Consider the following 23189-nt stretch of genomic DNA (forward strand, 5'->3'; position numbering starts at 1 on the left):
TAAATCCAGTAGTACTGTAATATATTATTAGCAAGTCAAAATAACTCTAAGGGTGACCCAAGTTAAGGTATGTTTTTGTGCGTGTGAAAGAAATTCACAAATATTGCTGACTTAGAATCAAACATTGAAATTCTTCAATTCATCAGCTAAAGGCACAACGATTTCCCCTTACTATATACACAAACAGCTGCGTGGCATCATTCCACGTAACTGTCATCGCAACAAACTGCATAACGGACCTGCGAGAATCTGATTTTTTTAACATCGTGAATCAGGAAATTTCACTCGTACAAAGATCATAAAATGCTTGCGCGCATCTGAGCTCCTTCTCCCAAGCCTGCGGTAATATGACTTTAAAATGACGCCTAACTTAGTGTGGTAACATGGGCAGTCTTTTCACGGTCATGACGATAACTGCACCAAGAGGCTTAGCTCTGCATGACAACTGACAAAGGCAGGGAGCCGCTCGTGCTGGTGGGTCGTGTCCGCGAGCTGTTATTCTCTGAGTGTTCGCTGTGTGAGCGTGCAGGACTGGATTATACCGAGCGGGTGTGCACGGTACCGGGCGGGTACTAGACAGCAGAGACGGGGGGCGCACTGCAGAGGACTGTCTTTATTCATAGCCAAGGGAAGGTGCAGCCGATCTCTGCTGAATGAAGGACCCTGGTGTTGGACAGCAAGCTGTAAGTGTGGTTGGGGGCTTGTAAGGCTGTGTGAGTGTGTAGGGGGTGTAAAGTACATGCATGCTGGCACAAAAGGAGCTTCTTGTCATACATTTCACGTGCATTATTGTTAAACATTTCGAAAAATACCGGTTGGCACGTGGGGGGTTTCTACGCGACAGATGTGGATATCACAACACTGGGGTGTAGGGTCCTGATGTGAGACTCTTAAGGTGAGAGAGATGTGAAGGACTTAAGGACAGTCGGGCAAAAGATGAAATGTGACTTATAATGACCTGCCTGGGATTTTGCCTTAAACTACCGTCTTGAAGAAAGAAAGCAAAGCTCGGAAGCAGGGTACACAGATTTGCATGCACTCACTTAGGTTACAGGAACATGAAATCATTTACAGTAACGTTGTATCCGTAGATTTGGAAAGCAAAGCACTTTACTTCCACTTCGTAACAAATAATGAAATATATATCGAAAAAATTGAACTGTCCAGAGTTATAGAATAGGGAGTATATCTCAAATCGTTTTTGGGAGCAGTGCAGATGCTGGGGGTGGGCAGCTCTTGAGGATGAACAGATGCCTGAAAGACAAATTATAACAGTTACCTAGCTTTCCTGTTATACAAACTGAGGATTAATGTTGGAAAGTGTTGAGACTGCTACCAAAAGAATAAAATAAGACGTCAAATGCTGGCTGTTCACTTGAGGGATTTCTAGTCACATGCAATGCAAGGAACACAGAAAAGTGTGATAAATATAGGGTATCTTAGGCTGGGGTCATCACTAATGTAAGTATTGAGAATGCCTCCAACAGAATAAAATAAGATAGCAAATGCTTGCTGTTCTCTTGGGGGATTTCTGCAGAGTGGACACATGCAAGGAACATAAATGTGTGATAAATGTAGGTTATATTAAGTTTGGATCATGACTGATGTAAACATATGTAGTATATGATGAAAGGGTCAAGGGTGCTGGAGATGTATTTTGAGCAGATTGAACAAGATCTTGGATTGGATAGATGCAGAGGGAAAACCGTCTTGAGACAATGGGACTGAAGCAGCCTGAGTGGGACAAGAAAAAATTATACTTAGAAATAAGGCAAAGAGGAGACATGCAGTATCATTATAGTCCATGTGTGTGCCATCCGTCAAAAACATACAGGCAGTTTACACAGCTAGACAATCCAAGAGAGTCAAGAAGAAGTATTATTCACAGATTTCCCAGAAAGGTGACAGGTGACTAGATACCTACTTGAAGTAGTGTATTGTAAGCCAGTACTCAAATTATAAATACACAGTTCAAATTATAATAAAGAGTAGAAGAGTAGAATTAAAAAAAAATGATAAGTTGGGTAGCTACAGCTAGTTTATTATCCAATTCACGGGGAAATATTTAGAGTGAGTGAGCGAGATGTCGGGATCCAGAATATTACAGGTGTAGGATCTGAAGAGAGCGGTAGCACCTTCAGCAAAAATGCAAATATCCTCATGTGTAGCAGTGTAGAAAATGTTATGAATGGCAACGATTCTACATGCTTGGATAAATTATGTCAAGAAGGCTGTGCACTGAGTGCCAAGGCAAGGACTGGTAGGTGAGCTGAGGCAATAAATACAAAAGGCTCCATTCTGGGGCACTGATGTAGGCATTTGCAGGGGTCACTCAATTAAGAAATATGAGAATAAATTAGCCATAGCGCAGTATATACTTGGAATAATTAGATACTGGGAAAAATATTCAGTGTGAGTGAGTTAAAGCTGACACAGATCAGTTTAGTGCAGTGAACTACGATGCACTGTGTGTGTGTGTGTGTGTGTGTGTGTGTGTGTGTCTGTGAGGTATGAGCAAAGGAGAGAGAGTCAGGCACATTTCGGTAACTTTATAAAAAAAATAACAAAGCACACTGCAAGTGATGGTTTGTTGTATACAGTAAATGAGAAACAGAATGCTGTGTAGTAGATATTGAATCAGTGCTGGGAGGTGGGTTAATATTTTAGAAAGGTTATTTGTATCCTGTAGAGCAGTACATCAAATGATGCCATAGGCATCAGAAATGCTGATGGACTCTAAAAGGTTGGACGGAGTGAAAGAAAGAAATAGTACTTTATTTATCCCTTTGTTGACCAGGTTAGTGGCCTCTTTTCAGGGAAGACCAAACGTTTTACCTATATTACTAGGGGGACTTTAGCAAAGTATCAGAGAACTTCCTCTACTCTTTTCAATAGGTGTTGTGGGAATTTTAACATCCACCTGAGCTGCCACCAGCTGAAGCAGTTGAGGCCTCATTTTAACATCTTATTTGAAGGATGACACACTCAGGAGTGCAGCAAACCCCTCAAGCTGCACTGTAGTATCTGCTTTCAATTTACCTGGTGTGAGAATAGAACCAACAATCTTCTGCACCAAAGGCAAGTATGCTACCTGTTGCACACCTGACACTGCTAGTTAACAGAGGTGGTAGACATTGGATGGGGGGAAGATCACAGTCACGGAGGAGGTTATTAGCACTAAATGAATACAGTAGGTTGAGTGAGTGATTCAGTGGATTTTTCTGTTGTTGGTGTTGTGATGGTTGTGGAATATTTCAATGTTTATAGATTTGGGATTTGCTGGTTTTGATTGCCGTGGGGATATCTGACAGAGTGGACACTAGCACCTGAGATAAGGAGGAAGGACAAGTACAGAAAAGTAAAGTGCTACAGGGGTACAGGGTGTTGTGCAGGCATGCGATGCTGTTAAGGAGCAGAGATCATCCAGATAAGTAAAACCAGAAGTGGAACAGAGAAACCCAATGTTTTACAGGAAGTTCTGGAGTTCATATGCAACATGAATTGATGGGACAAAAACATAACTTTCATCTGGATATCATAAAAGAGGTGGATATGCAATGAGAAGGTAAAAATATATGAATTTTCTGTTCAGTAGGTGGTTTAGTCTCTGTTGAAATCAATGATTTTGAATGGATTGAAATATTGTTTATGTGGGCAATTTCTGTGAGTACCTGCAGATATTATATGGACTAATGACACACATGGTAGTTTGGAAGTAAAATTAATCTAACAGATATACTGAATCTGAGGTGGTGATAATATGTACAATTTTCTTGGGAAATTTGTAGGTAATAAGATGAGATATGAAAAATGCCTAGTGTAAATTATTGTAAAAACGTGGAGAGTTCAGATCAAAAATATATAAATGTAAAATGCATTCAAGGGGCAGGTAAAGGATGTTGTGGTAAAATGAACGTTGAGAGAAATGAAGGAAAAATGTAGATGTTATGCCAATGTAAAAGAATTCAGCCAGAAAATATATGGGATAAGGAATTACCAAGGGGAGATATAGAGGCCTAATATTGGAAAGCTCTGTGTGTGTGTGTGTGTGTGTGTGTGTGTGTGTGTGTGTGTGTGTGTGTGTGTGTGTGTGTGTGTGTGTGTGCATGCACATCTGTGTGTATCTGTAACTCAGATATAGGATAAATATGAAATATCTGCTAAAGGAGTGATATACGTATATGTCTATCTGTGTATGTATGTGTATATATATATATATATATATGTGTGTGTGTGTGTGTGTATATATATATATATATATATATATATATATATATATATATCTAGGGGCTTGCTTCAAAATGTCGAATTTCCAAAACTTCAAATTTCATATGGTCGAGACCATATGATCAAAGTTTTGAAATCTCGAAATTCTGAATGGAGATCTGCATACAGCGTGGAATGGGAGAGTTCCCTTTTCCTCGCTGTAGTGCGATCTTGGAGTTGGTATATTTAAGTAGTGGGGGATGCAGGCCCCCCTGCAAAAACGTTGAGAAACTTGGTTTTGTACTTTTTGTGGATTCATTTCAGCGTTTTGAGATTGTAAATCTTCGATTATATGGTCTCGACCATATGAAATTCGACATTCTGAAGTGAATCCATATATATATGTGTGTGTGTGTGTGTGTGTGTATATATATATATATATATATATATATATATATATATATATATGCATATCATATATATATGCATACACAAACATTACATAGTTATCTCAAGCTTGATAGTATTAGTTTGAAATAAGTTTTCTCCAGATGTGTGTGGGTGTGTGTGTGTGTGTGTGTGTGTCTTTGTTTTCTGTATTGTGTAATGGAACAACATCCTGTTGAGATTTGTTTCCTATCGTATGGTAGTTGCACGCTATGACGAGCTCCAGATGCCCATAAACCCAAATTGGATGAAGCTGGTATTGAATATAGATGGATGTATGGATGGAGAGAATTCTGAGAACAGATGCTGGGCTCTCATTTTATTTATTTAATTATTGACATTTGATTACTGGGAAAGTCCGAAGGTGCCCATTTTTAGTGTAGGCCTGGGGGAAATGCTCCAAAGTATTATAAAAACTTTAATAATCTAAAAATAATACAAAATCATCTCTCATTTAAATAATTATACCAAATTAGAAATAATGTGACTACATTGGTTAAGTATACATACAATTTATATGACAATAATTTAATATTCAGAAAATTTCAGCCAGTTTATAGAGGAATTAAAGGTAAGTTAATATAATACAAACAGGAATTGCAATACAAAGTGAGGGAAAGAAACAGTATGATGGCTTATTTATAAACAGAGTCAGGGGAGAGAAATTGATTGAAGTAAGGAAGTGAGTGAAGAAGGGAAGAGTAAGGAGGTGTAAGGTATGAATAGATATTTGTTCATATTTAAGGATATAGTTTATCCTGGTGTTGAGCAAGAACAGAGCCAGATTTTGGCTACAAAGTCTTTCCAAATGGTTTTACAGGACTGAAGGGAGGCTATTGATGTGATGGCTACAAGTAGGGAGTTCCAGGCCTGAGCACAGACCATGCTCAGCAGATTTAATAAGTTTGTAGACAGTGAGTAGATTTTGTTCACTGGATCGTAATGACTGATTGGGAACATAGTTGTACAGAATAGTATTTAGGGCTGGACAAGCAGAAGAAGCTATGTATATATATTGGTTGATGGGGTAGTTCTAACCAATTTAGTCCTTTTAGCACTGTACAGTGACAGGTTTTGAAAGGGGTATTTGCTGCAAACGTAGCCACTTTATAGTAGCATTTTCACGTTTTGATTTTTGTGATGCCAGGAGGTTAGTTAAGGATGGAATGTATAAAGTAACGAGAGGAAAAGGTAAGTAGTTGCAATTGTAGATTTAGTTGCGATGGTGAAGGTTTTTGTCTCTGTAAAGCATCCCTAGTTTTTGGTAATTTTTATGCAATTTTGTATAAGCAGGTCAAATTTAAGAGTATCATCCACTATAATCCCTAATAATTTACTATGAGAAGTGACTTCAATGATTGTATTACTAATAGAGAGGATTTTACATTTTGATTTTTCATAAGACAGGGATTTTGGGAAAAAAAGAAGTAGCTGAATTTTTTTTGGGGGGGGGGGTTACAAGTTAGAAATCCATGTTGTAAACACTTCCTGAATAAGTTTTTGGAGATGTGCCAGGTTGTCAGATGTGCACATGAGTGTGGAGTTATCTGCATATTGTGTTATGGAGGCTAGTTGTACAGATGTGTGAAAGGGTTTGTGAGCATATTAAAGAGGAGGGGACCAAGGATAAAGCTTTGTGATATACCGGTGGTAGCTGAGAGTTATGGAGAGAGGATGGAGTGCCATTTGAAATGGTGATATGCAAGACAGATGTGTGTGCATTGTTGCTGAAGACAGTTCTAGAGCAGACTGGGCAATTGCCCTTAGATGGCTGGAAATTCTGTAGTCTAATCTGAGATGGATACAGACTTTGTTAGCTCAAGGGACAGTCTTTCTGTAGATTGAGGTAGATCTGATATGAAACTGTTTGTACCTGTTGAATGCAGAGGCTGTCAGGTAAGATACATGGAATGTAGTGGCAATGCAGATAGAAACTAGGAGGTAACATTAAGGAAGGCCTTGTTCAGTAGTGATGCATGGAGGTATATGCTGAGAAGACTGTTTATATGAGTCCAAGCAAAGATAATGTGGAAGGCCCAAAGACAGGGTGAAAGGTCTGATTCAGGTAGACCAAGTACCTCATATGGGATTGATGTCCAAGAGATGATTTTATATGACAGATGAGGAAGTCTGGGTATAGACATGACATGCACTGTTTGGCATAAACACAGAAATATGTGTAACTAAAGCTTATAGGGCAGATGTTAAGAACTGCAGCCACATTAGATCAACAGGCAAAACATATTTGCAATGTCTCAGGTAGATATAGAGTTGAATATTTAAGATCGGACTGATACGTGATAAAATATGGAGTTTATATAGGCATTCATTAGGACAGGTGCGCGCGTACACATGTTTGTGTGTATGTGTGTGTGTGTGGGGGGGGTTCAGGCAGGATACATGTTAAGACACGTAGAATGAAAGCAAAGGTATCAAATAACAGTAGGAGCCTAGGAGTTGTGACCTGTGCTGAACCTACATACTGGATATATTAGAAAGTCTGTGACAGTGGAATGTGACAGTTATACAGATGGCTATGATGAGGAAGATTCAGTTAATTGTAGGGTCTGTTAAATGAGTGTTATGAAAGGTAATAACTGGAATTCCATTTGAACTGGTAGTTTATGAAATATAAAGAGCGGAAATTAAACATATCGCATTAGGGGCCTGCTTGTCATCAGACTATGCCAGCAGTATTGCATGAGGCAGACATGGACTGTTAACTGATTGAGTCACTGTGAACTATCAGATGGAATGGGTTATTTTGTTTTAATGACTGGGAAAGTCCAGCTAGGCACAACCTGTATTACTGGAGGCCTATGGTGAAAAGCTCAAAGGAAAAAATTATTAAGTTGTACAAAACGCAGAGCTACAGAATAAAGTGTTCTAGAATAAAATGCAATAATATTATTAAATGGTAGTCACAATACATTAATAACTAGGCCTCTGAAGATTCATTTTGGGCACTTGACTGAAAAACACTTTCATTGGGGTGGCCAGAGCAAAAGGAAAAAATTCCTTTCACTCAAGTTGCAGGAACATTGGAGGAGAAAAATAAATTAAGGGGTGGGGTGGGGTGGGCTGTATTCTGGGTGGGAATTTTGCCATACACAGAAAATGATTATTTTTGGATTGCTGTGTGATTGATTTTTTTAAGCATTTTCTTGTGAGTGAAGTGGCAGTTGCACAGACAGATTCAGTCAGCTGCCATATACCCCTACTAATGACACAAAGGCAGGCAAATCAGATGTTAACACATTGTGGTGGAACAGATAATGTATATACAGAGACATTGTGTGAAAAGAGAAATATGTAAGACAAATTAAACACTTTCATTTAATATATCTTAAGGAGAAAATCATGGTAAGATAAAATCATTTTCAACTTTTTGTTTGTTCTTCTCTCCATTGACAAAAGGACCAACGTAGTCCATGGCTACAGACAGATTAGTTAGCAGGAGATTTGCTAAGCTTAGGAATTAGAGTAATTTTAGTGATTTATTACTGAGGCATAGGTAGAGTGAGGGTAGGCATAAGTTAGGTGGTACAGATCAGTGGAATCCATCTCCATGGAGCATTGTGGAGGAGTCAAGCTGAAAGCTAGATGCTTTGTCATGGCACATGTGCAGTTATGTAGGCAGGATTTTTGAATTATATACTATCTTCCAGATTGAACAGAGGGCTCCCCTGAATTGTAGTAACCACCCCGTGTGATGTGCACCAGGTACCTTCTGAAAGGAAAGCAAAACTGTGCTGATACATCATGTGCATGAGGTACAGTTTTGTACTGGTTCTTATATTATAGAAATATCAGCCTCTTGTATAATGTATTAATGTAATGTTAGACATAGGGTGGTTAGCAAATGACCTCATTTGTCATATTGTAGCAAGTTGTGGAATTGTTTTCGACACTCTCTGGAAAAGTAATTTCATGTACAATGTATTTAAATCAAAGGTATGAAATGTGGTAAGCTAAACAGTAGATCAAAGATCTATTGAAATATGAAATACTGGAATCAACCTGGGGTATCATGAAGATGCAGGAATTGGCATTGTTGCCTCTCAGCAGTTGGTTCTCCAGTTTTATTCTTGGCTGTGGTGGCTTCTATGAGGAGATTATTTAGCCTTTCTGTGACTGTGTGGGTTTTCACCAGGTGCTCCAGTTTTCACCCCCATCCCCCCATCCCAAGGGGATGTGCTGAAAGTAAAGTGGACCTCCTCAAGACTGGTGTGCACAACTAGAGTGATTGAGTGAGTGTGTTTTGTGTGTGTGTGTGTGTGTGTGTGTGTGCGTGTGTGTGTAGGTGTGTGCGTGTGTGCGTGTGTGCGTGTGTGTGTGTGTGTGTGTGTGTGTGTGTGTGTGTGTGTGTGTGTGTGTGCACGTGTGTGCATCCCGCAATGGACTGACATCCCACCTGAAATTACTTTCATTGCTTTGTGCCTATGAATTGGATTAAGCAAGCAATTAGAAAATGAATGAAATTGACTTGGTTATTGATGGCAGCCAGCAAATATATTTAATCCCTAAGGAACCCAGCCAGTTATGTCCAGAACCCTAGAATGGGAAACCCAGCTGACTAGCACTATATAAAAAATGATGTTGAGTCACAGAAATCAGTAATGAGGGCAGGCACAGCATTCTCCTCTGCTGAAAAAAAACCCACAAGTAAAACAAAAAATCATTACCAGATGACACTGGACAGTTATGAATCACAGGCAGTAGTGGTTTAGAGAAAGTTCATTCTAAATCATACTAACACATTTACAGTCTCAGACTAAGAAGTGAAACCTTGGAGTGCTGGCAGTGTTTGTGTGTATATGTGCTCATAGTGCTAAGTCCTGCAGCTTACTAGCGCAGGTCATGTGACTTGCTCCATGCAGGAGCCTCTCGTAGCCCGTGGTGTAAGCAGATTCTGTCTCATTCTGTGGCTTTTCCCACTGATGTAGGACCTGGTGTCATGTCAACTGGTGCTTGGCCATTGGATTAATGCTTTATTATTTATTTCAGGAGTATTTGTCATTTATTTTGCACAATACTGTGCCTTTTCTACACCAGCTTGAATGGAAGCACTATATACTCCAGGAACAATAATTTATTTTTCATGTCGAGATTTGACAGATTTTTAGTGGTATGGTATTGTTGTAAGATACTGCTACATGAGGCTTATAAACGGTATATGACCTTCACTTTAATAATGTTTTTTAGCACTTTAGCCATCAGGATATAAATCTTACCTCAACTAATTTTATATACCTGGTTTTATGTAGCAGGCAATGATAGAATTTAGACTGCAGCTCTGCTTACCTCTCAACCTCTTAGAGCAAGAAATCTGGGCAAAGCCATAAATAAAAGTGGGACAAAGGCCCAAAAATAGGGACAATTTTTAAATACTGGTCTTACAAACTTAGAAAGTTGATAGAATAGCATGTTTTGCATTAGCATGAATTTTCTGAAGTGTATGAAGTCTAAAACTCAACTGTCTGTCATTATTTTCTAAGTTAAATATTTAGTGATTTGCCACTGATTTGACAGAAAACTACAATTTAATGAAAAGCGTACTGTTCGTTTGTTACCCGGATATTAACATTTTAAAACATCAGAATTTTTGCAGTGATGTTTCACAGTGAAACGTGATTAGCGAGTAATTAAAGGCACAACCATTTGCATTGTGGAAGTAACTTCTTTACATATCCTGCTTGCCATTACTGTACTCAGGCAAACTGTGCATATTGTTAACTCCAGAGGTTTACATTTCAAAAGAATCTTATTCATTAACGTTGATTGGGCAGGTCTGTTCCTCCCCTGGCTACATTTATAAACAAATAACAAGTGTTGTGCCTGTTATTGTAACGATTTTTATCATTCTGTGGGTGTAGTCAGAGTAATCAATAAATAAATAAATCTCCTAATGACATACCATTGTGTAAGGATATAATATTGCATGCATAGCTTTTCAGGGTGCACATATTTTTATTTATGTACATCTTTTGCATTCCATCAACACTTTTATCCACATTATGTGCTTATTATAAATTCCCTAACCAGTCACACCGCATATTCTGGAATCCTATTGTCATAATGTACACCTGTCTGGTTAGCCAATAATATCAAACAGTAGAGTCATTGACTACACTGGTACTATATCCAGTGCAGTGGCTATGGTGTGCAATTATCTTAAAGTAGTAATTATTCACATAAAATGCAGAATCAAACAACTCTATATTACTTCTCATTACACCTATTCCATCCCTATTTAATCTAAAAAATTACATTTACAAAAACATGATAACAGTGACTGTCAAAGTGACTGCATCCTCCTTAAATGAAGACAAATATTTCATCATTTTTTTTAAAAGTTATCTGCAGTCATAAGATAATACATTAAAGTATAACTGAAAGCAACCAGTCGGGATAGTATTAATGGAAAATTGATCCTCTCTAAATAACCGTTTTTACCAAATTAACTAAAAACATAACTAATTTTTAAAGCTAACCAAACCGAACTTAACCGTTACTATAATGCACTACTAAAATAATAACTTTCCTGTTACCTTAATAAATATAGTAAAAATCACTTAATAACTAGAGTAGTAAACCACATAAGTGCATGATCATTCATAAGACCCACACAGACTGCACAAAGCCCTATCTGACAGGCAGTCACTAAGTGCACAATAACACATCTAAAATTTAGCAGTAAGAGTTTTACTTCTGCCGGTTTTGCCAAGAAACACTTTAATCCTTCATAAATGAATGTTTCAATAACTGAGGCATTAAAGGCCTTTTCAGCCTCAGTAATGCAAGATAGAGATAGCATGTTATACTTTCATTAAAGTCTATGGATTTACCCTGCACTGCCCTACAGAGATAGTGTGTATGCATTCATAGACTTTAACAGACATGTAAGATGCTGACCCTATCTTGATGTCACAGAGTTCAAAATAATCAAATGTGCTTTAAAGCCTTGATTATTTAAATACAAAATAACAAATGATTTTTTACAAGAAAACATCAGCCTTTTGTGACAAAGCCTACTGCAGTAAACTTTCTGCCACATGCTGTGGTGCTATCAAAACTGCAACAGAACACTTTAAGCAACATAGTTGCCCCCTATCTTTATAATTATTGGGAAATATTTATTCTTGCTAAAAATAAAACACTAACAAAAAGAAAAGTGTCTGTTTTGTGTAATACCTGAAATAGCTAAAATTCACCATTCATCAAGAAACTAATTCTAATACAATAGAAGTTATGTCATGTATACCACTCCAGACTCCACCAATGTTCTATATGCATTTATATGTTTATATTTGCGTGTAGAAATATATTTAATATAGAATAAGTGTATTATGGACCTGATCAGGTGTCCTGCCAAGAGACTGTCAAATATGTTTATATACATATATGTGTGTGTGTGTGTGTGTGTGTGTGTGTGTGTGTGTGTGTGTGTGTGTGTGTGTGTGTGTGTGTGTGTGTCTGTCTGTCTGTGTGTGTAGGGGGGTTACGATAACATAACTGGATTTTTCCTGGCTCTTTCCTTTATTTTATTTATTTATTTTGCTTGGCTGTGTCCCTTTTTATTTTTATTTATTTATTTATTTTATGCCTAGCTCTGTCCTTGTATGTGCACATGGCCTTAATGCATGTGGAGCATTTTAGCCAAGTTAGAAACTGAACACTCAAGAGGAAAGGTGCTGAGATCTGGGGAATAACAGAACTGTGGACTTGGGTAAGTGAGATCATTGAAATGTGGATGGCAGAGAGGTGTGGCATTTAGTGGTCTTAAGCAGGATGCATGAATGTGTGCCATGTTGCCCAGCTGCAGAGGTTTGAGTTTGAACTTTTTAGGGGGTTAACAGCAGGACTTGTTGTGGATGATTGCAATTGTAACTGTTGCACTGCTGATGAAAGGTACTAGCAGTATTTACAAATAATGTGAAATGCCTCAGATGGGCAGAATAATGTTAACATAGAAGGTAGATTTTACAGATCAAATAGTGTAAATCATAACAAGTATCGATTTTGTGAAGGTTAGAGAAAACTCTAGCTATGGAACTTTATGCAAATCTAAGCTCTTTAAGGAAAAGGTGAGGGATGCGAGGTACCATAACTTTCCAGTTTCTTGCAACCAATGCACAGCTAAAAATGAGCAGTGTTTATTTTTCTAGATGGTTATATACACTTGTAAAAATGTTCATTCAGAATTTGAAAGAGTAAATAAGGAATAAGTCATAAAATACAGTATATAATAGTTTTGAAATCATTCGCCATTTTTAACTATACTTTTCATTTCAGATTGCTAGTAATAAAGTTTTTTTCTGCTTTTGTTAGTTGCAGTATGGTTTATTTTATAATGTGATGTCTGCATGTACTCTTTGTGCACGTTTTGGTTCTCACCAAATGCTCAGTTTTACTAAGGTTTATTCTGACATTCAAAAGACATGTTGTATGTGAACTGGAAATGTATGTGCATGCTTATGTTTTGTGCGTGTGTGTGTTTGTGTGTATGCTCACATGCACTCATGTATGCATGCAAGCATGTGTAGGGATCCTCAGATGGACTTCTGTCCTGTCCAGCATTATTTTTTTCTGCTTTGTGTCACCCTGTGAGTGCCAAAAATAGGCTGTAGTCCCCTGTGACCCTGAAATGGATAAAGCGGGTATCAGAGGATAAACAGTTCACTGAACTTATTTGTAATTTGCAGTATAAGATATATTTATATATGAGACTAATGGAATTGGGTATTACATCATATTCCCCTAAATAAAGCAAGATGAAGATATCAAAAAATGGCACGGTCATAGACCAGAATATCTAAATGAACAACGAGCCTTCCTAGCAGTGCATCCAAGAAGGTCTAAATAAACTGAGCATCCATCCTTTCTAATGATGTGGACCTAAGAACCAGTGTTGCCTTGGGTCCTGCAGGGCACAGGTCCATTAGTTTGGTAGTCTGTCCTGCCAAGAAAGTGCAGATCAGTTTTGTTCCAGAGCTTTTCTGATTTCTTAGAAGCCCCAAACATTAAGGTAGAAAAATATGGCTTCAACAAGTGCTCCTGTATATTCATTGTTCATTTTTGCCAATCTTCTGGGTGTTATCTCTGCTTTGTTCCCTTTTGATATTTGCTGTAGCCCCACTGTTTGTTTCTTTGTCTATGAAAGTTTCTGAAGCTTTTTTTGCCTTTAATGTAAAACTGTGTTTCCCACAAATCCCCTCTCAGTTCCCCTCTCAAATGATGACTGTGCATGCATTTAGGGATCACATACACAGTGACTAAAAACAGACAGTAAAAACATATCTAAGCTAAACATCTGCCATATTTTTCAACCTCCTAGTACTAGAAATCTGGGCAAAGCCAAAAATAATGTGGGGACAAAGGCCCAAAGATAAGGACAGATTTTAAATATTGCTCTTACAAATTTTGAAAGTTACTAGAATAACAAGTTTTTCGTTAGCATGCATTTTCTGAAGTATATGAAGTCTAAAACTCAGTTCTCTGTCATTATGTACTGACTTCAGTCCTCAATGATTTGCTAGAAAACCACAGACCAAAAATATGAGGTAAAAATCTGGACATCTGAGAGGTATGTATGCTGCACTAATTAATACAGTCTGTTCCATGCAACACAAATTAATCTGATGTAACAAAAACACTACTCCCTCTGCATTAATATAGATCAGTAGCCAGATAGCCAGATATTAATATTTATATGTGTCAAGAGCTGAAATACAAGTAGAGCACAACTATTCCTTAAAAACGTTGTCTCTTAGCAGAAGTCGTGTCACTTCTGTAAAAAAGAAATTATTTAGTGAATATGAAATTTGACACCCTGGAAACAGAAACCCAGCTTAATTCTTACAGTGCTGCTGTGTACAAATATGGTCAGTTACATAAGCAGCAAAGCTCTACTTCTGTTTAGGAGGGGGGTATTCCTCGAACTCATAGTTGTCATTGTTGGACCTCCCAGCTCCCAAATAAACACCAGACCACTCCATATTGCCATTGTGACTGTTTATTTCAGAAAGCAATATGTAAATTAAGCTGTCATTTGCTTGTAAATCTTTTACTATTCAAATAAACTGCAAACTGAAAAACATTTATACCAACATTCACAGATTTCAGTTGGTTCCAGTTGGCGTACCCCCCACTTGTTCTGGCCAGCTTCTCCCAACATCCAGGGGCATACTCAGGGATTCAGCTACATTCTAACTTCAGACTTAGTCTGCCTGCACTCTCCACCTTTAATGTAGCATAACCTGTATCTGAGATTTGGAAAAGAAAAGGGGGGGATGAAAGGGGGGAGGAGTGGCTGCATTGGCCCTTGCCGTTGCTGACTTGCCAGGCTTACTGTTGTTATATCTGTAGGAGGGAGGGGGGGGATAATTCCTGAAGCCAACCACTTGAATGATGGCTTTGCATTGCCAGATGCTTTGTTAAATAAATGACACCTCCCCAAACCAGATGATGCGGTCTGGTTGCTATGGTAACTGTATTTGCTTGGCCAAACACTCAGTTGTCATTGCTGGACCTTCCATCTCCCTTAGACAAGACACTCCATATTGCCATTGCAACCATTTATTTGAGAAAGCAATACATCAATTAAACAATCATTTGTTTGTAAATCATTTACTATTCAAATAACAAACATCAAACTGAAAAACTGTTATACTAGCATTCACAGAGTTCAATTAGTGCCAGTTGGCTTACCCCCCCTTTCCCGGACTACTTGTAAATCCTTTACTGTTCAAATAACAAACATTAAACAGTAAAACTTTTATACCAATATCCACAGATTTCAGTTAGTTCCGGTTTGTGAATCCTGTCATGTGCCAGCCAGCTCTTCCCAACAACCGGGGCTATACTGAGTGCCTCCTTGGCTACAATATGACTTCTGACTTAGCCTATCCATATTCTCCACCTTTAATTTAGTATAACCAGTATCTGAGATTCAGAAAAGAATGGGGGGGTGAAAGAGGGGATAAAAGGGGGGAGAGAATGGCTGCAATGGCCCTCACCCACCAGCATGCCCCCATGCTGTTTCCTCTCTTTTCTGAACTTTGAAATTGTCATTTTTTTAAGAGGCTAAGGAGCTATTATATCATTTTCTGCATGTGAATTGCAAATTGTAAATTCAGTAAATCTCAGCTCTTATCATTTAAATGGACCCCATCTGACATATAGAAGTCTCGGTCGATATCGTTGAAATTGGGGTGATTAATCATAAAAAACTCCAGTTGTTTAGAAACTCTTGCTACTGGTAGTGTTTAAAAATTGACATGTGAGTTCTATTGCTGCTGATTTACGAGCTCCCTGCCATTTTTTTTAAAGCAAGAAACATCTTTATTAAATTATCACGTACACATATGATAGACAGTCTTACATTTATATAAATGAAAATAAACCATACCGACACAATTTCAGTTGCAAACATTATACATTACAAACCATGCTGACACAACTGCAGCTGCAAACATCACACATCACTTATAATATATGCAGTCCTTGTCAGTCAAGCATTACATACCTCATTCAGATCCTGCCTTCTTTTAAACCTTGTTGCGTCTTTGCATGTATTAATCCCACAATTCCCATTTTTTTCTTATGTAATTAGCTCCTACCCTTTTCTTAAAGATCCCAATTCCAGTTGTTTTATCTCTGTTACTATCTTCACTACTTCTAGTGAAGTTGGTTTAGACTTTGATTTCCATTTTCTAGTAATTGCTTTTTTGTCAGCCATCATAATTAGACTCAACAAGGCCTTACTATGTTTAGGCAATTTCGATTCTGTATCATAGCTCAAAAAAAATATCCTAAGTTACACCAATTTGCTCACCCATTATCCCCGACAAAAAAGTCTGCAGGAAATCTTTAAAATCTGCCAACTCATTACACTTCCAGAAAATATGTTCCTAGTTACCTCTTTCTTCTCCACCACACCTCTAACATTTGCTATTTGCCTGAGGAAAATTTCTTTGGAGTCTACTTGGTGTATAAAAATACCTATGTAAACACTTCCAAGCAAAGATCCTAAATCTTCTAGACTTTGTTGCATATTTGGGAGACATTCATGTATCCTCCATTGTTTCTTTTTGACTTGTTTATCCAACAGGTGTTGATTTTGAGGGAACATGAGTGAAAATCTCGGCTAGGCTTATAATGGCCTCTGGGTCAATAGCCTAGTATCATCTTATGAACCTATGAATTTCTCTTCCCAATCCTTTCTAAACTCTTCCTTTGATTGATTCCTATAGTTAACATGCAATATTTTATATGCTGTACTAATTATTTCTTTCTTAGTAGAAATTTCTAATTTAGATTCTACTGAAAACTCTACCAGTGCTGGTCTTTCATTTAGGACCCCCCCTGTTTCTTTCTTTTTGCCTACACTCTGTCAATTATTGATATGGAAGGCAATCTGTAGCCTGCAGTCTGAATAAGTTCTTGGCATCTTTCCATTCTAATACCTTTCCTATTCAATTTATTTGCTCCAAATTCCTTGGTTCCTTTGCCAGTTTTCCCCAATATATTCTTGCCCCCTGTTGCCTATTGTCTGTATCCCTAATTGCAGTCATCCCTATTGGCAGAATCTCCTTTCTTCATTCTCATGTTGGCTTAGTTTTTAAAAGACCTTCTTCTGTTTTATGAATATAATATTCTGTGTGATTACTGGTGTTCGCTGTTAAGGTCTGCATCCAAAATCCCAGTCTCTCCCTGTTACTGGAACTTCCCCCCTGTTTCACCATCATCTCTTTCCACTTTGAATTATAGTTTTCTGCTTGTGCTGTATAGGAGCCTTAACTGTGTTGTTGTGAAATACCCTTTCAACTCAGGTAATCCTAATCTGCCCTGTTCTATTGGAAGAATAAGCTTATCCCACTTGACTCTTGCTGTCTTCCCCTCCCAGATAAAATCTTTCAACTCTTTATTAATTGCTGTCCACAACTTCTCCTCTGGTTGATAAAAAATATGCCTGACCTATGTATGAGTAAAGGGACTAAAAACATTTTAACTGCTTGTATCTTACTATTGATATTCATATAACGGAGCTTCCATTTTCTCAGGTTTTGTTTAGTCTCTTCCTACATATCCCTAACTGCCACACTGGTATAATTTTTAATCCATACACCTAAATACTTCATTTTATCATGTTCCCATAAGTATGGACATTGTTGAACCAATTTGTATGTGGGTGCATAATTTACCTCTATTGCTTTCGTTTTAACTTCATTAATTTTGTACCCCAAAAAGGTTTGAAAGTGTGTCAATGTGTTCCATGGAACTGTAATGTCCCTTTCTGGTTTTGTCAGGTATAAAATAATGTTATCTTCGAATAGAGCCAGCTTTTCTTGACTACCATACCAATCATATCCTTGAATTTCTGAGTCCCTTATTTTCTTTGCCAGTGGTTCTAAATATAATGCAGATAACAAAGGGAAGAGAGGACAGCCCTGCCTGGTTCCTTTGGTCAAGCATAGTGTATCAGAGAGGACCCCACCCACTTTCATTTTCACTTCTGATTCTTCATATGTCCTCCTAATCAACCTTGTAATTTTATCAGGGAATGCAAATGCTTCCATTGCACTGCTGATAAAATCTCAGCTTACTCTGTCAAATGCCTTCTCTGCATCAGGATCCACCAGCATCAGTGGTATTTTCTTACATTCTGCTTCCCTCTGGATCATCACTGTTCTATTTATGTTGTCAAATGTTTGCCTCCCCTCCACAAAACCACATCAATCCATATCTATCAATTTTGGCATCACTTTTGCCATTTTTCAGTCATTATAGACATAAACACTTTATAATCATGATTTAATATTGAAATGGACCTGTATGAAGATGGAACTGATGGATCGTTACCTTTTTTAGGTATGACAATTACCAGTGATTTATTTCAGGAAGTTGGTACTTCTCCTCCTCCTCTTAAAATACTGTTAACCAAAACCTTCCAGATCTTTATAAATGTTTTCCCTCCTATCTTCTAAACTTCCACAGGAATACCATCTGTTCCCGGGGACTTTCTTGTAGCCTGGTTATACATCACCATTTTTATCTCATTTCCTCCTATCCTAACTTTTAGTAATTGTGCCTCTTCACCCTGTAGCCTTGTCATATTTAATTCCATTTGTACCTTTTTCTTGATTTCCATATTTCTCTGCATTATACAGACTTTCATAGAATTTCAAAAATATTTCTAATATGTCTGCAAGATCCCTTGTTATCTTCCTTGATATAGGCTTCCTAAGCTTGGTGACAGCCCTTTCTACTTTCTGTTGTCTGAGTCGTTGTACTAAAAGTTTTTGTGCTCTAGAGTTATTATTAAAAAACAGTTGCTTACAGCAATCTTTCTATAATCATGCATATTATCGAGGTAATCCCTTATTTTCAGTTTAGCATTCTGTAGTTGCTAATCTTCTTGTTCTCTAAGATTCCCCTTATTTTACAATACTTTAGTATTTGTCAGTCTGTCTAAATAATTCTTGTTACTTCTTAACCATCGCTTCCATTCTTTTATTTCCACTCTATTTTTAAATTCCACTTTAATTTTATCCCACTCCCTAACTATAATTTCAGAAGAAGTTTCTGTCTTCTCTACTAGCTCCTGAATAATTTCCACTACCTGTTCTTTAAATTCCTTTCTTTTCAACAGATAGGTGGGAAAGCACCACTCTCATTATTATTCCATTATCCTGTGTTTTTATTTTAGTTATTATTGGCACATGATCTGAAATAGTTATTGGGTGCATATTGAGACCTTCAGTTAAGTGCACTTGTCCCTGTGAAATGTAAATTCTGTCCGGCCTAGCCCAGTTTTTGTATTTTGGGGAATAATATGTATATTCGCTCTGAATTCCTAGTACTGACTTCACATCTTCCATGCCAAATATTTTATTTCTTTAAAAATCTACCCTCCTTCGTTATATTTCCCTTTCTGGGCCTCCCAGACACATCTTCACTTTTGCAAATCAAATACCATTCTCCATCTATAAATAATATTCCTTGCCGAAAGCTGATTATTTCTCTCAGAATTTTTCTTAGCCCTTTTGTAGCAGGTTTTGGTAGAATATAAATACATACCAATGTAATCTTCCCCCTTCCTTGCCAGTAGCCCCTTAGTATTACAAATCTACCTTTATTGTCTTTTTTCCTCTTATATTACTATTGGAGCTCCTCTTGCAATTATATTAAGTACTTCTGTCTTACTTTCCCTAGATATTCTGCTGAATAGCCATCCTGAAAATCTTTCTTTATCAAATTCACATGCTCAGTTTTTTCCAAGTGTGTCTCCTGTTGCATAGCGATTTGCACTCTATATTTTTAAACATAGTTCACTACTCTTTCTTTTTTGTATTTATCTCTGAGACCATTAACGTTTAAAGACATTATAGAAAGAATGATATTCTTGAGGGATTATTATTCCCATCTTTTATGTATAACTTTTTTTAAATGTCTAGTTCCAGCTTTTGTGTTACATGCATTCACTGTTTGGCAGGTTAATCTTTTATACAATTGTTTCTTGTCATCTCCGTCTGAGCCTATGTCACATCTTGCAGAACTTTTTGTTTTATTGAAAACCCTCAAATAAAAAAAACACACACACACACACACACACACACACACACACACTTACACACACACAGTACTCCACTAAAACCTACTAACTTAATAATAACACACAAAACTATGCACATATTCAAGTATTGAAGTTTTACCCCTTTAATAGGAACAAAAGTTCCAAACTGACAACCACACACACAGACTTAAGCTAAACAGAAAGAAGGATTATCCATGCTAATACATGGTAGAGTCTGTGATTCTATTAAGTGCTGTTTGGTTTTGCCTTATCTTTGTAGCTCTCCCAGCTAGGAAAACACTTGAATGCTTTCAGAAAACATTTTCTCCAAGACAGTTTCTTTGCCAGATTGTCTGCTAGTGGCATGCGAACCAGATACAGGACTGTTTAGTAGAAAGAAGACCTTATACTATTCAATATTCTTTTTCATTTACTTGTTTTTTGTTAAATGTTGTTACTATGTAAAGCTAATGGTCTTAACCCAGTCATTCCCCATGCAAGAGTGAGAAAAAGCACACAAATTTTTCTTTTGTCATACTGTTTAACCAGAGCACCCCTTTTTACATTGCAGTGCCTACATTTCTTAAAACTGAACAAGGAGAAGAAATAAGAAGGGAGAAAGAAACAACAAGAATAAGCAGAAGAACCTATTTACATTAGTATCCCATTACATTTAAAAATAAGTGAGAAAAATGACTTTATAACATGCAGAGAAAACCATGCACCACTTAAGTAATACGTTAAGAAAAAAAATGTTTTACTTACAGTTAACTCTCTCCCTCTTCTTCCCCCTCATGCATATTTTTCTGAACATTAATGACATGAAGTAGGGCATATGCTTTAGAGTCCCCTACAAATTTAACAAAGTCCAAGAAGGTCCAATATTTCCAGATTTTATTGTTCTATTCCTGTTCAACTCCATCTCCCAAACCCTGTCTCTGCTTCATCTCCAGTGGACTCTCGAGTCTTCTATTCAACTCCTGTACTTTTTTTCCTCTCTCAAGCATTTTCCGTTGAAACACTGGGAAAGGTTTCACTGACATAGTCTTTCTATGGTCCTTATTATTGCCAGAAGAACAAAAAGCAGAATCTCCTTCTGTTTCACAGCTTACTTTTTGTTGGACAAACTTTTGTATTTCTTCCTTAGCATGTACTTCATCAAAAAATGTTTTTGTTCCTCCAGGGAAAATATTTTGAAGATAGCTGGGTACAGTAGGTTGAATCTCATGTCTGCTTCTCAACATTCTCTATATAATGGAATAAATGTATTCCTCTTCTGCCTGGTATACAATGAGTAGTCATTCTCCACAAATACTCTGCTGTCTCCCACTTTTAGTATTTTGTACGTCTGCCACAATTTTGTCAGAATCAACTGCTTCTGCTGGTAAGATTGCATTTTTGCTATTAAAGAACTAGGTTGTTTTCTCATAGCCAGGTTTGGAGCATACACATGGTGCGCCCTTTCAATTAACAAATCCTTTTGTGCATACTAGTCCAATTGCTTATTTGTGCTTTCATGAAATTAATACAGTCTGTTCCTGCCAGCTTCTCAGGTACAGCAGAAAAATCTTAGGTTTTCTCTACATGTTCTGTCCTCTAATTCTATTATTTTTTTTTAAACAACTCTTCTTGTGCCGTCTCATATTTAGTCAGGCTTTTCTTCATTTTGACCTCTGAGTTTTGTAGTTTTATCACCTTATCTGAGTATCTGTTTAACGCTTCTTTAATCTTTTCCAGACTTTTATTGTTTGAGTTGATATACTCCATCAGTGTTTCATTTATTTTAGTCAGGTCTGTATGCAGTTGCTTTATACTTTCCTCAAGGCTACTGTAAGTGATGTCTGGGGCTTGCACTTCTTTTTGATGAACTGCTATATAGTATTTTTCCCAGTCAGTGTTTTTTCATCACGTTTTGTAGCTGATTTTCCTTCAGGTCCTCTGTATTTCATTGTTCTTGACATCCAGGCAGTGCAGTTACTAGTTAGTGACTGAAATTTATTCAGAAATCCAGGCCCACTGGTTTTCTTTACTAAGTTTCTGTTTTTACACTGGGAGAGCCAGAATTAAACTGTTACTCAATGTGCAGCCATGTTGGAAGTCATTATTGGGACCCTGTTATCACTGTTCCCTTCTATAGGTACCTCACTTTATGATTGTATAGTGACCCCTTGCCTTGATTGACCTGACACAGTAGAAGACGTTTGCATTGTTATAAACAATGCTTCTCCCTGACATACTGCTGTAGATCTAAACCCTTTCTCCAAGACCATATCAAATAACCTGCTCTTGCTGACATCAGGCAGTGAATCTAAACATTTTTGTAAATACTTTTTTTGTGTCTGATTAACTACCACACCCCCTTCTGTTTTCATCATTACATTGTGCTTTAGTATCTGATTCCACAGGAGTGGGTATGATACTAGAACTTTCTGCTGAAATGTCCAGATTGAGTGTACTATCTAAAGCCTTTTTGATCTTTCTTCATTCTCCTCTTAGCTGGAGCTTCCATTATGTGGGATGAAACTAGTCTTGCTACTGCGGTCCTGTCTTTGAACCTAGTGGGATATTGCCATCTGCCTTTAATTCCTGAAATAGCTTGTTTGCCTTCACTGTTATTCTTGCCCTTTGTGATTTTAAGGACCGCAGGGTTAAGTTACCCTGACGATTGCTGGTGATCGGTTAACTGACATAAGGCTCCTGATTTCACCACTTATCAAACCCTTTCTTTTGGAACTTTTGAAAAGTGATATTTTGTTGAAGCCGATCACCTGAATTACGGCTTTGTATTGCCAGATGCTTTGTTAAATAACTGGCCCCTCCCCAAACCAGAAGATGCAGTATAGTCAGTATGACAACTGTGTTTGCTTGCCCAAACATTCAATTATCACCATACTTGTCAACTTCTCTGCACTAACAATCAATGCACTAGTGTTCAAAATGAAAATAAAAGGCCAGAAGG

The 23189-nt window shown here is 37.5% G+C and overlaps 1 protein-coding gene across 5 annotated transcripts in view; it reads left to right on the forward strand.

Moving 5' to 3' along the window:
- The first annotated feature begins 250 nt into the window (after window positions 1–250).
- Window positions 251–23189, forward strand: part of ELMO2 (engulfment and cell motility 2) — a 1277433-nt gene continuing 1254494 nt past the window's right edge. For 4 of the 5 annotated variants that reach the window (XM_044090132.1, XM_044090131.1, XM_044090133.1 and 1 more), the window contains exon 1: window positions 251–683. The gene's annotated coding sequence lies outside the window, so the exon portion shown is untranslated. The remainder of the gene's footprint in view (window positions 684–23189) is intronic. The other variant, XM_044090135.1, reaches the window with a different exon arrangement.

Source organism: Protopterus annectens, chromosome 12.part0 (genome assembly GCF_019279795.1).
Source record: "Protopterus annectens isolate FY-2018-M chromosome 12.part0, PAN1.0, whole genome shotgun sequence".
Taxonomy (NCBI): domain Eukaryota; kingdom Metazoa; phylum Chordata; order Ceratodontiformes; family Protopteridae; genus Protopterus; species Protopterus annectens.